A 13,670-nucleotide genomic window follows, 5' to 3' on the forward strand; every position below is an offset into this window, starting at 1 on the left:
ACTCTTTAACATTTGAGTTTCTTCTCTTGATATTTGCTTCTTCATGTTCTTTTAAAATTTCTTCAAATGTTTTATCACTGAATTCATGGCAAGAACTAGATGCAGATAAAGAACCCATAACAGCGTGAAGAAATACAAGTATAGTGGAAGATAATTAACTTATGCAGCTTCAGAGTAAAAGACAGAAATCTTCAAGAATGGTGTGTACCAGATTTATTAGTATTACGATCACAAACAGGGCAGGTTTCACGGCTCCTTTTGGAAAGAAGTTCTAATATCCTAGTCTTCAAATGCCATAGACGCCCATCCCCGGCTTGACAGGAAACAGACATTATCGAGACTCAAACTATGCTCAAACGAAATACAATATCTCATCCAATTTCTTCTATCATCTACAATTTGAATTCAACTATGAAGATTGGCCAACAGAAAGAATGAATCAAGAAGATCCTTTCCCTAACTAGTTTGGAGATTGGTGGAAAATTTACGGTCTCAGTGCTATGCTTACAATGCCCTATCAAACCCTCCTTATTTCTTTTACCTGGTACCATTCTTTAAAGAGTGCTTCTTTTTCTTGTAAGCACTTTGTTCTCTCCCCTCTGAATTTTTAGGGGTAGAAAGATGCCATTGTTTGCATAATTGTTGATAGCCATGCGGCTTTCTCGAATTTGTGGTTGCTCTAGCAATTTTCATTTGTGAGCAGAGTTCAACAATTATTGCTTTAACTGCTTGCCTTATTACTTCTTATTTGTAGTCACCGATCTTTCCAGGCAATTTGGTGACTATGGCTTGTGAAACCCATAATGGCAAAGAGGAGACAAATATTTCTTTCCATTTTGGTTCAAGAATGAGTTCAGGAGATAGAGTATGCAACCTATGTAGGAGCTCATTAAAATATTCATCAAAGTGCTGCATATTATGGAGTTTCATAGCAACCAAAGTAATAGCAGGTAAGTCATTGTAATCTGTGGAAACCCAATGAAATTTACCGTGATTCCATAAAGTAAACAACCAATCATATTGTTTACAGGGAGTGTCCACAGATTAACAATGACTTAACTGCTTTTACTTTGGTTGCTATGAAACTCCATAATATGCGGCAATTTGATGAATATTTTAATGAGTTCCTACATAGGTTGCATACTTTATCTCCTGAACTCATTCTTGAACCAAAATGGAAAGAAATATTTGTCTCCTCTTTGCCATTATGGGTTTCACAAGCCATAGTCACCAAATTTCCTGGAAAGATCAGCGACTACAAATTCAGAGTAATAAGGCAAGCAATTAAAGCAATAATTGTTGAACTCTGCTCACAAATGAAGATTGCTAGAGCAGCCACAAATCCGAGAAAGCCACATGGCTATCAACAATTATGCAAACAATGGCATCTTTCTGCCCCTAAAAATTCAGAGAGGAGAGAACAAAGTGCTTACAAGAAAAAGAAGCACTCTTCAAAGAATTTTTCTGGCAAAAGAATTATCCATCAGAAAAAACCAAAGGACTACAAGAAGACACAACTATACTCCACAAAGAAAGAAGTCAAATGCTACCATTGTAACAAGAAAGGACATATTTCCCCAAACTGTCCAGACTTGAAAAAAGACAGGAAGTAAGAAAAACAAGAGAAAGGTAGGAAGAAAATCTTCTACAGAAATAAATCTGGAAAGGTAAATTATTTAAATTTGCTTGATAGCTGTGAAGAAATCACTAGTGAAGAAGAATTAGATTATGTAAATAGAATTAACTCTGATTCTAACACTTCTGATTCTGAGGATGAATATTGTAATGATCCCCATTGTATAGAATTTTTCAAAGATAATTGTGATTGCAGCGATCCAGATGTCTGCCAATTTCATTCCTTAAATATGATGAAACAACCAGAGATAGAAGAAAAAACAAGAAATTTGTTTGCGCAAATGATGGCTGCCATAGATCCCTAGCTGAAAGAAATGTATAAAGAATTGTTGGTGAATCAGTTAAATTCAAAAACAGCAAAGCAGAATAACCCTAACCGAGGATATGTGCCACCAACCTCTCTTTTTTCAGTAGAAGCTTTGACAAGACAATTCAGGCAAGAAGATTTTGGTGAAGATCTACCACAAACTCTGCCTAGCATCCATAGAGCAATAAAGGAACTGAGAAAGACAGTGAAGGAGAACCGAAGGCTCTGTATTGAAAGTCATCAAGACTGTCAACTCAGAAGAATGAAAGCTGAAAATGAACAAGGATCTAGTTCAACACAACCTGTTTTCTCAGCCCAGACACAAAATTATATTTATCATCAGAAACCTTTCAAAGGAGTGGAAATTCATGAGCATAATTCTGATGAAGAAACAGAAGAAGATCGAAGTGGTTTAGGATGCAATCAAATTACTGGTGATGTGATGTATTGCATTAAGCTCAAAGTCAGAATTGGTACCAGATTTGAATACTGGAAAGTCCTCATGGATATCGGTTTCAGGCTCAATATTGTAAATAATTTAGTTGTATAATATCATCTCCTAAGACCTACAAGTTCTCCAAAAGTAACAACAGCAAGTGGAGATATCAAAACCACTTCAAAAGTATCAGTTGATATCTTTCTTACAGAATCCATTGGAATCAAAGTTGTTTGTCCAATTGTCACAGGTATGGATTGTGCAATGTACCTAGGAACAACTTTCTTTCAAAACTTCCAGAAACATGGAGCAAAGTTTGATCAACAAACAAAGAGGTTCGGCCATTTTCTCGAATTAGAAGGTAAAGAACTATTTTTTCCTTTCATAAATTCAAGTTCACCTAACAGGATAAAACGAATTGAAAGGTTAGAGAATCTGTTGGCAAAATTGGAAAAGAAGAAATAAATCCTCAGGATAGATGAAAATATTGAACAAGGAAAATTTGATAAAGAAATAATAAAGTTCAGAAGTAAGTTTTTGGAATGTTGCTCAGAAGATCCAAATGCCTTCTGGCATGTACATAAGCATGAAGTCGAGCTACCATTGGAAAAGGATTTTTAACGAGAAGCTCAGAAGATCAAAAGCCATTCCAATGAATCAGGAGCAGTTAACTCTCTTCCAAAAAGAGATCAAAGAACTCTTACAGAAAGGTTTGATTAGAAAAAGTAAGAGTCCAATAGCTTGTTTTGCATTCTATGTTAACAAGCATGCTGAAGTAGCCAGAGGAAAACCCAGGCTAGTAGTAAATTATAAACCTCTAAATAATTTACTTGACTATGATGCCTATCCTCTTCCAAAACCTTCTACCATCTTGGCATAGATCTCTAGATCAAAGATTTTTTCTAAATTTGAATTAAAATCAAGATTTTGGCAAGTAGGGATCAAAGAATCAGATAAATGGAAGACTGCTTTTTCAGTACCAGAAGGTCATTTTGAATGGAACATAATGCCTTTTGGACTGATAAACGCCCCTTCGGCCCATCATGGATGAAACTTTTGAAGGTATGGAAGAATTTCTAAAGAAATACATTGATGATATTTTAATTCATTCAGAAGACATTCCTACTCATATCAAGCATTTGAAGATGTTCCTCCAGAAAGTGAAAGAAAAAGGAATAGTTCTTTCTGAATAAAAAATGAAGTTATTCAAAACAATGATAGATTTTCTAGGATACAATATACAGTTTGGTTCATACCAGGTAATCTAGAGGACTCTAGATTTTATTGACAATTTTCCTGATGAAATTTTAGATAAAACACAGTTGCAGAGGTTTCTAGGAAGCCTTAATTATGTATCTAAATTTCTTCAACATTGTGCCCAAGAAAGGAAAATTTTGAATCAAACGTTACAGAAAGAACCTATCCCATGGAATGAAAAATGCAGTAAATTTGTTCATAGGATCAAAGAAAGAATCTGTAGAATTCAACCTTTAAGTCCAATACAAGAAAGTTGGAAAAAGGTAACCATGACAGGCGCCAATAACATTGGATGGGGAGTTGTTCTTTGCCAAGAAAATACAAAGAAAAAGAAAGACCCACTAGAAATCTTTCAATACGCCTCTGGATTATGGTCTACAACTCAGACAAACTGGGCAAGCCTCAAAAAAGAACTCAGAGCGGTCTGTCTAGGAATTGAAAAGTTCAAAGACTTTGTTATCTATACAAAGTTTTTAGTAAAACTTGATTGTCAAGCATTAAAGTTCGCCATCCAGAAATGTGATTTTGAAGATGCTGCAGTGGTAATATGGATGATGACACTCAGTGAATATAATTTTGAAATTGAATTCATCCCTAGCCACAAGAATTCTTTTACTGATATGCTATCTAGGGAATTCCTGGAAAAGAATTCTATTCATTCTTTATCCTGCAATTTCATAAGAAGAGTCGAAGATTGTGTTGAAGTAGAAACCACTCATGGATGGGTCAGATATAATAATATTAGTCATACCATGCTATTTGATCATGACGATGAATGGTACTCGGTAAAAGAAATAAGGTGGAGAGAAGGTATTCCCAATATCTGGACTTGGGATGATCAAGAAGTTGAAAATGATCTGGTCGTTCAAGAACTTGATTATTTGGCTCATATATGAAACATTTCTTATAAAATTTATTATGAAGATGATAACAGAATTGGGAATTGCAGACTCACAATTAAACAATTCAACAATCCTTTTAGAAGGACTGATTTTGATCTTGAGAGACAAAAGTCTACCTTCTACCAGATGATGAATTTGGAAAATATTTCATCCAATTTATTCTATCATCTACAATTTGAATTCAGCTATGAAGATTGGCCAACAGAAAGAATGAATCAAGAAGATCCTTTCCATAACTGGTTTGGAGATTGGTGGAAAATTTACGGTCTCAGTGCTATCCTTACAATGCCCTATCAAACCCACCTATCATTTGGTATCAGAGCCAGGTTTTATCTCTGCCTTGGTGTTTATAGACATGCTTTATTTGGTTTTCCTTGGTATTTATGAACGACGTTTTGTCTCTATTTGTCTTCGTGTTATTATGCTCTGTTTCATTAAGTTTTGAACTAGAAATCATGTAGAAATTGTTTTGAGAGGTTTTATGCATGCGGCCGAGATGGCCCAACCCTATTTCTTTCCTTACATAAAAATTGAAGAGGTATTTTGTAGGGACTCGAACCGGCCCCCTAGATCAGGTTATGAAGGCACACATTGAGCCATTGAGCCATTGATTTGGCTCAATGCCATATTTTTGAGAATTTTCTGAATTAAGGCATTTATTTGGAAATATGTCTAATTTTTGCTCAAATTTTATGCTTATTATATTTATTTGGTTTAATTATATGCAATTTGGATAATTGTTGTGAAAATTTATTAGCTATGTTCATATTTAATTCGCATGAATTGATTTAGGGTGGATGGACATAGACTATGATAATAGGAAAGATAAAACACCAGCACTCACTGATACCAACTGCAGTGGACATCATGCTTTATGAATGATGGGAGCGATCTAATCGCCTAAGCATGATGTTCATTAAGACTAAAATTTCTGCTAGTATTCGTGGTTCTGTTGATCAACATGAAAATGTTCAAGACTTGTTGAAAGCCATTGATGATCAATTTGTGACTTCAAACAAGGCACTGGCAAGCACCCTAGTCATGAAGTTCTCATCCCTAAGGCTCACAGTGTGAAAGTTGTGCGCGAGCACATCATGCAAATGAGAGACATTGTGGCTCAATTGAAGAAACTTGAGGTTGAAATATCGAAGTCCTTCCTGGTGCACTACATCCTGAACACCCTTCCGCACCAATACAGACCCTTCAAAATCTCATACAACACACATAAGGATAAATGCTCAATTAATGAACTCATGACCATGTGTGTTCAAGAGAAGGGACACTGGTGATGGAACTGGGAGAAAGTGCAATGCTGGCAATGCATGAAAAGGGCAAATCTCATGCCAATCAGACAGGGAAAGGTAAAGTACCTCCTCAAGCTGATATCAAGAAGGATTCCAAGTGTTTCTTCTTTAAAAATAAGGGACACATGAAGAAGGAATGCGCCAAATTTCAGAAATGGCTTGCGGACAAAGGTAATCCAACCTCATTTGTTTGTTATGAATCTAATATGGTTAATGTCAATATTAACACCTGATGGATTGATTTTGGATCAACAATCCACACTTCGAATTCCTTGCAGGGTTTGCAAAACCTAAGGAAGCCAGTGGGAAGTGAGCAAAGCATTTTATTAAGAAACAAGATGGGCTTGCATGTGGAAGCTATAAGAACATGCTATTTAACTTTAAGTAGTGGCTTTGTTTTAGAATTAGAAAAGACCTTTTATGTTCCAAGTTTTTCTAAAAACTTGATTTCAGTTTCAAGGCTTGTACCTTTTGGATATTCCTTTAACTTTTCATAAACATCTTTCAGTTTATTTAATAAATCTGATTGTGTTGGGAATGGTACTTTGTCTGATGGTCTTTACTGCATTAATTTACAAAACAATGTCACTTATGATTCAATGCATGTTCACACTGGCACTAAAAGATGTGTTATTAATGAGGATTCCTCTAAATTATGGCACCGGAGATTAGGTCATATCTCCATAGAAAAAATTAAAAGATTAGTAAATGAAGGGGTACTTAATACTCTGGATTTTACTAATTTTGAGACTTGTGTGGACTGCATAAAGGGAAAGCAGACCAACGAGTCAAAGGAAGGTGCCAATAAGAGTTCGGACATATTAGAGATCATACATACCAATATATGTAGTCTATACATGGAATCACATGGTCAGAGATACTTCATCGCTTTTATAGATGATTACTCACGATATATGTATCTCTGCATTCTTCATGACAAGAACGAAACATTAGATGCCTTTAAGATCTTTAAGGCTGAAGTAGAGAAACAATGCGGCAAGCAAATTAAGATCGTGAGATCAGATAGAGATGGAGAACATTATGGTAGATACACAGAGGATGGACAAGCACCTGGCCCATTCGCAAAATTTCTTCTAGAGCATGGGATTGTTGCCCAATACACCATGCCTGGTTCACCCGACCAGAATGGTGTAGCAGAAAGAAGAAACCGAACATTATTGGACATGGTGCGGAGTATGCTTAGCAGCTCCAATCTTCCTAAATCCTTTTGGGCTAAAGCACTTAAGATGGCAGTGTATATATTAAACCGAGTTCCAACCAAGGCTATTCCTAAAACACCATTTGAATTATGGAAAGGTTGGAAACCGAGTTTGTGACATATGCGCGTTTGGGGATGCCCGTCTGAAGTGAGAATTTATAATCCACAAGAGAAGAAGCTGGACCCAAGGACCATTAGTGGGTATTTCATTGGATATGCTGAAAGGTCTAAAGGTTACAGATTTTATTGTCCATATCACAACACTAGGATTGTGGAATCAAGAAATGCAAAGTTTCTTGGAAATGACTTGATCAGTGGGAGCGATCGAACCAGGAACATAGTTTCTGAGGAGGATCATTCAGAATCTCAACTTTCCACCTCAAGTGATAGATTGGTTATTGTTCATAGCACCTCTCAAGTACAAACTGGTGTTGAACAACCAATCGTTGAAGTTCCACAAGCTGCTGACGACATTCCAGTAGATCAGGTAGTTCAAGAGTTGCTAAGAACTTTTGAACAACGAGTTGAACCACATACTTCTCAAGAAAATGATAGTACAACATTAAGAAGATCTATTTGACCAAAGAGATCAGCGATTCCTGATGATTATGTTGTGTATCTACAAGAATCTGACTACAACATTGAAGCCAAAAATGATCCCGAATCCTTTTCACAAGCCATGAGTTGCAAAGAATCATAATTATGGTACAATGCCATGAAGGGAGAGACGAATTCTATAAAGAGTAACGGAGTCTGGGATCTTGTTGAGTTGCCTAATGGTGCAAAATCCATTGGATGTAAATGGGCCTTTAAGACAAAGAAAGACTCATTGGACAAAATTGAGAGATACAAGGCAAGACTCGTTGCTAAGGGATTCACTCAGAAAGAAGGAATCGATTACACAGAGACTTTCTCTCCTGTATCTAAGAAAGATTCCTTGCGCATTATTTTGGCATTAGTAGTCCATTTTGACTTGGAGTTGCAACAAATGGATGTGAAAACGTCATTTCTCAATGGAGATATAAAGAAGGAGGTTTACATGAAACAACCTGAAGGGTTCCCCTCTAGTGATGGTGAGTAATTGGTTTGCAAACTCAAGAAATCCTTATACGGTTTAAAACAAGCATCCCACCAATGGTATTTGAAATTCCATAATGTAATTTCTTCATTCAGTTTTGTAGAAAACATCATGGATCAATGTATATACCAGAAAGTCAGTGGGAGTAAAATCTGTTTTCTTGTTTTATATGTGGATGACATTTTGCTAGCAACCAATGATAAGGGTTTGCTGCATGAGGTGAAACAATTCCTCTATAAAAATTTTGATATGAAGGATATGGGTGAGGAATCTTATGTCATTGGCATTACAATCCATAGAGACAGATTTCGAGGCATCTTGAGTCTGTCTCAAGAAACCTATATTAATAAAGTTTTAGAGAGATTTCGGATGAAGGATTGTTCACCAAGTGTAGCTCCCATTGTGAAGGGTGATAGCTTCAATTTGAACCAATGCCCGAAGAACGACTTTGAAAGGGAACAAATGAAGAACATTCCATATGTTTCTGCTGTTGGAAGTGTAATGTATGCTCAGGTCTGCACAAAACTTGACATTGCATTTGTTGTGGGAATGTTGGGACGATATCGGAGTGATCCAGGTTTAGACCACTGGAGAGCTGCAAAGAAAGTAACGAGGTACCTTCAAGGAACCAAAGGCTACATGCTTATGTATAGATGGACAGACAACTTGGAAGTAATTGGCTACTCAGATTCTGACTTTGTTGGATGTGTTGATTCACGCAAATCAACATCAGGATACATCTTTATGATGGCCGGTGGAGCTATATCATGGAGGAGTGTCAAGCAGACCTTGACAGCCACTTCCACTATGGAAGCTGAGTTTGTCTCCTGTTTTGAGGCTACTTTACATGATGTATGGCTTAAGAGTTTCATTTCTGGGCTTAGAATTATGGATTCTATTTCTAAGCCATTGAAAATGTATTGCGACAATTCAGCCACTGTTTTTATGGCTAAAAACAACAAAAGTGGGAGTCGAAGTAAACACATCGACATTAAGTATTTAGCTATAAGGGAACATGTTAAAGAAAAGAAAGTGGTCATTGAACACGTCAGCACTGAGTTGATGATCGTTGATCCTTTGACTAAGGGCATGCCACCGTTGAAATTCAAGGATCATATAGTGAATATGGCACTTGGTTCCATTATGTAGTTTCTCATTGTATGGACAATGTTATTTTAATGAAATTCTTAATTATTGTGATGTTTTTTCTCATATTTATGTGCACATTAATTTGATTTGAGAAAATTCCTCTGTGTAGGACCAAGAATAAACATAGGGTTTATTCATTAAGAAATTGTTGCCACATAAATTATAATACAAATAAATACATAATAATACATGGAAGATAATACTTGTCATTAGAGGACTTATCGCCATGATTCATGTATTTATTACTTAATACAGATTATCGATGGGTTTTAAGATGAGACGTTAGATTAGAAGTATGGACCAAGTGGGAGAATGTTAGCTCCCTGTATCTGGTCATGGTCATGAACAGGCCACTACCAGTTTTCACGGAAACTGTCTCACTGGATTCCTTTTCTTGTTGGGAGCTCTTGAAGTGGTCCATAACTTCCCTTCAGTTCTCTACCATGTTCATAGGGCAGTTGGAACGTTCCCCATGATCAACTGAAGCTGTGGAACATTTGACACGTAACCACCGATCGCTTGATGGAAACTTGGCTATAAATACTTCGGTTTGGTCCCCAAACTCACCGCTCAATTCTCTTCAGTGTTACACCATCAAAACAGAGTGAGTAGAATTTTGGAAGTACCAAAACAAGACGGAGAAAGAGAGAGAGTGTGTGAGCGAGTATCAATAGCCGGAGATACGATTTCTTAGACATTAATATTTTCGATTTTTTTTAAGTGTTTATTCCACATTATAAAATCATTATTATGCTATCTTTTCTTCCATAAAAGTTCCAGAAAATTAGCATGAAAGTGATCACAATGAAAAACGCCCACGCCCAAACGACATGCCACATCGCATCAAGGGACCGTGGTAAAAGTGCCAAACGACGTCGCACTCGGCCAAACAAATAAAAGAGGTCTTCTTCATCAATGCATTTTTCTTGTAAGAAGTTCTATACGAGTTTCCTTCTGACTTTTCATATTGCGTCGATTATAGTGACATTCACATTGTTCTCACTTGGTATCTTAGATCATATGAATTTGACGTTTTAATAAACTAAATTTTTTTTTTGGCAATCTGAAATTTCGATTTTCCAATAAATTTGAAAATTTGATAAATTTTTAGGATAAATTTAAAATATACAAAAGTCCTCAAGAAACTTAAATCATATAAAACTCAAACTACTCTTCCTATTTTGACCAGATTGAAGGACACTAAACTAAATCGGTCCACTGAGAATATATGTAAACTCCATCCTAATTAATGGCAGACCGTCAAATGTGGAAGATGGGCGGTGGTCCAGCAGTCTCTGTCCACAAACCCAAAAGATTCGGGAGGTCGTCGGCCCACTGAGAATATATGTAAACTCCATCCTAATTAATGGCAGACCGTCAAATGTGGAAGATGGGCGGTGGTCCAGCAGTCTGTCCACAAACCCAAAAGATTCGGGAGGTCGTCGGCCCACTGAGAATATATGTAAACTCCATCCTAATTAATGGCATACGGTCAAATGTGGAAGATGGGTGGTGGTCCAGCAATCTCTGTCTACAAACCCAAAAGATTCGGGAGGTCGTTTTCCAAAAGACACAGACCACCTCTACATATGGCGTGAAGTTTCTCCGCTTCCACCAATATTTAGAAGTTGTGGCTTGAAGTTTCTCCGCTTCTGCACTAAATGTACAGACCATACTTTGCCTTTTAAATACCCATCCCCCAACTCCCACCTCCTCCTTTGGTTTGTTCTTTCTACATTAATCTGCTCAACTGCTTCTTCTAAGTGAATCAAATTTGTTTCCAAAGTGTTCTGAAGAGAGAAAATGGTGAAGGAAGTATGTCGGTTTAATGTTCAAGGATGGGCTGCCAGGGACGACTCTGGCATTCTCTCGCCCTTCAATTTCACTTGCATGTTCTTCAGAAAATGGTGAAGGAAGTATGTCGGTTTAATGTTCAAGGATGGGCTGCCAGGGACAACTCTGGGATTCTCTCGCCCTTCAATTTCACTTGCATGTTCTTCCTCTCTTCGCTTTCCCACCTGCTTCTATTGATACCCATTTGCTACAAATTTTGTCCCTTTTTCTCACTATCCAAATAATGGAAGGTTAGAAATGTGCCAAGGGGTTTACAGGGACTTCAGACAGCTGATTTTTGAAAGTTCATGTATAGTTTGTTCCGTGTGTAAGCTATTTCTTATCTATTATTAAATTTTGATACCATATCCCGGTCATTGAAGGAAGAATTGTTTAAGGCTTTATGGTGTTTCATACTCAATCTTCATTCTGTTTTGCACTATGTGTATCTGCATTCAATGATTGGTTCATTTGGTGAAGAGGGATAATAACTCTTTTCGTTTTATTTTTACCCTTTTTTAAGTCTATTTGTACGGTTATGTTGAAGATCCCGAGGTTGTGGGGTCAATGTTTGTTTGGGTCAACACGGATACGGATTGCTAGACAAAGCATGGTGTTGTTTGGGTGGGGTTGTTTCTTGATAGATTTATATTCTCAGTGATGTGTGATAAATTGGTTGGCAAAGATCGGATGTATGATTGTTGTGGTTCTTAAATTCCCATTAATTTTGTTTTGTTTTTTAATTAAATTTTTAAATTAAAATATAAGCAATGTTTTAATTAAATTTTATATTTTCAAATCTATAGATTCATTAATGATCTATTAGTGCACCATTAAGAGAGACATGGTCACCATTAAGAGAGACTGTACCATGACAGTGGGTTTTGACCGCTTCGATATGGAGATTCCCATCTCCCCAGTTTCTCGGCAACAAACAATCTGACGACTGCTACATGACCATACAATACTTCATGGACATAGCATACATGATAGTATGTAATCTAGTCTGTCGACATTAATACTCATATACCCATTTGATTTGAATTCAAATTTGAATTTTGAAGCGCGCTATTTCCTAAGAGAAGCGAGGAGGCCAGTCCCATGTCATATACCCATTTGATTTGAATTTTGAAGCGCGCTATTTCCAAAGGGAAGCGAGGAGGCCAGTCACGTGTCAGAGTAGATCATCAGCTGTTTTGAGTTAGCCTTAACGGGTTACAGAAGAATATTGAAGATGGTTAGATCCCCTTGCTGTTCAAAAGAAGGTCTTAGCCATGGGGCTTGGTACGCCATGGAGGATATGAATCTCTCTGAATACATTCGAATTCATGGCAGCGATGGATGATAAATATCCCTAATAAAGCAGGTGAGTTTCAGTGAAATTCTAATTGCAATTTTTATTGCAAACAAAATGCGCATTGAGAGGCTAAATGAGTGGGTAGGTTTTGTTTTGCAGGTCTTAAGCGATGTGGAAAGAGTTGCAGGTTGCGTTGGCTTAACTATCTTCACCCCGACATTAAACGTGGTAACATTTCTCCCGACGAGGAGGAGCTCATTATTCGGTTGCATCGTATTCTTGGCAATCGGTATGTAGAAAATCAGTGCACATGACACTTTCGGTTTTCTTAGGTTTTGAAATATTTTGGAAATCTTCCATTGAGTTAATCTCAACTATACAATGTATTTGCAGGTGGTCTCTAATAGCAGGACGACTGCCTGGTCGAACAGACAACGAAATCAAGAATCACTGGAACACTCATATGGGTAAGAAGTTGTGCCTGTCAATGGAAAAATCTCAACCCAGGACTTCAGAAAATCGAAGAACAAAATCAAAATCTCCTGTTCCTGTTCAAAATCCTGTGTTCAAAGCCACTACTGTTAAAATAAAAATAGTCGTGCGACACTCTGGAATTGTAAGAGCAAATGGCTATAACGATGAGGGCTCCAGTAATCATATATCAGATGAAGCCTTCAAATTATGGAACATTCAAGAAACCAGGAAATCCTCATGGCGCGACCTACTTGTGAACGATTCCATCGGAAACGAAGAATTCGAGCGTATTGGTTTGCCATTGGCTGATAATGCCATCGAAACAGCAACACATTTTCTGTTTAGGTTACCAACAATCTCCTCATTATGATTATTCTGGGGGAGATGCAGTTAGTTTTGGCCGAGAGTTCATTGTTTTCGAACAAGCAGTCGTTTCAATACTGTAATTTGCTCCCTTCTCTGTTCGTCTGTTCAACAGATTTTACATCAGAAGATTTGTACAGAGCAATGGAAAGAGACTACAATAACGAACAAGACAAAGAATGTATTCATGAATTCAATTATTTACAGAAATGAAGCTCGTTGCAATCACTTACGCATGGGTGGAGAGAGCTTTAGACAAAGTTGGGCTGCAACATCGTGCGGAAGGAATGAGCTGTAGACAAACTTTTTTCTGGAACACCGTGAATAAATCCCGTGACAGGGAATGGAGCCAATAAAATTTTAGGGATTTCAATCTGAAACTTTCCACCAAGTAGAGTGGCAATCAATGCATTCCA

The 13,670-nt window shown here is 37.2% G+C and overlaps 1 pseudogene; it reads left to right on the forward strand.

Annotated features, from left to right (window-relative positions):
- The first annotated feature begins 12,354 nt into the window (after positions 1–12,354).
- On the forward strand, positions 12,355–13,261 carry LOC149218522 (transcription factor MYB123 pseudogene; annotated as a pseudogene).
- Positions 13,262–13,670: the final 409 nt, after the last annotated feature.

Source organism: Pinus tabuliformis, chromosome Q (assembly GCF_031772625.1).
Source record: "Pinus tabuliformis cultivar Carrire ecotype Pingquan chromosome Q, CPIR1, whole genome shotgun sequence".
In the NCBI taxonomy this organism is placed as follows: domain Eukaryota; kingdom Viridiplantae; phylum Streptophyta; class Pinopsida; order Pinales; family Pinaceae; genus Pinus; species Pinus tabuliformis.